The following is a 1,395-nucleotide window of genomic DNA, read 5'->3' on the forward strand; positions in this document are numbered from 1 at the left end:
CACTTGAAATGTTAAGTTTTATCTTAGCATTGGGTTAAGATAAAATTTATCTAACAACAGGTCTTGCCTTTTGTTTAATTCAGCGTATTAATTTTTTAAATAACAAAATATTTAAAAAAAATTTTCCCTTTTGCGTTACTTTTTAGGATTTTTAAAAGTAAACTTTTAATTTTAAAATGATTTTAGATTTACATAGAAATGCCGAAGATAATACTGAATTTATGTATTCTCCATACTCAGTTTGCTCTGTCAATAACATCTTACACTAGTATGATACATTTGTCAAAATTAATTAGCCAATATTGATTCTGCATTATTAACTAAAGTTCATACTTCATTCACGTCTCTTTAGCTTTTGTCTAATGATCCTTTTCTGTCCCAGTATCCCAACCAGGACACGCGTCACTTTACATTCAGGCTTCTCTTGTCTGTGACTGTTTCTCGGGCTTTTCTTCTTTTGTTTTGATGTCCTTGACAGTTTCAAGGAGTACTGGTCAAGTATTCTGTAGAACGTCCCTCAACTGGAATCTGTCTGATGTTTTTCTTATGATTAGGCTGGAGTTACAACTTCTTGGGAGGGAGACCACCGAGTTAAAGGGCCATTCTCATCACACTGCATCAAGGGTGCAGACAATCGATATGACTTATCGCTGTTCATATTAACCTTAATCACCTGACTGTGGTAGTGTTACTCTCTTGCATGTTATAGTCTGGAAGAAAGTCATTATGTGCCATCTAAACTAAACTATGCTCCATCTTATTAAGGGTGAAATATGTACATAAGTATGTACATAAATTATTTTGAATTCTGCATGAGAGATTTGTCTACTATTATCTATCTATCTATCTATCTATCTATCTATCTATCTATCATCTGTAACAGCATAAACTTGTGGATATTTATTTTATACGTTAGATTATAATCCAATACAACTTTGTTTTGTTGCTTAAATTATTTCACTTTTAGCCATTGGGACCTCTTTCCGTTGACTACTGTGTCCCTTTTGACATACCCATACTGTGTTCCTTTTTTAAGCACTTTCTACCTACTGGCACTATAAGACGCTCTGGTTTCATCCTGTACATTCCCCGTACCAGTCCCAGAATCAGCCATTCCTCTAAGGGCCCTTATATCTTTTACTGAAGGATGGTACTAGAAATCATCCTTGAGTGTGATGTGTGCTTGTTGCAACTGTGCTGTCATTGTTTGGGGTGGCCCTCTCGGCAACACAGCAAGGAAATACATATGTATATATTAACTCTTGTATATCTATATCTATATCTATATCTATATCTATATACACATTATAAATATCTCTATATGTATTCATTTTTATATGTATCCATCTTTATATCAAGTTGGAGACATGAGTTCATACTGATGTCTCCAACTCT

The sequence above is a fragment of the Pteropus vampyrus genome, unplaced genomic scaffold, assembly GCF_000151845.1.
Source record: "Pteropus vampyrus isolate Shadow unplaced genomic scaffold, Pvam_2.0 Scaffold27, whole genome shotgun sequence".
Taxonomy (NCBI): domain Eukaryota; kingdom Metazoa; phylum Chordata; class Mammalia; order Chiroptera; family Pteropodidae; genus Pteropus; species Pteropus vampyrus.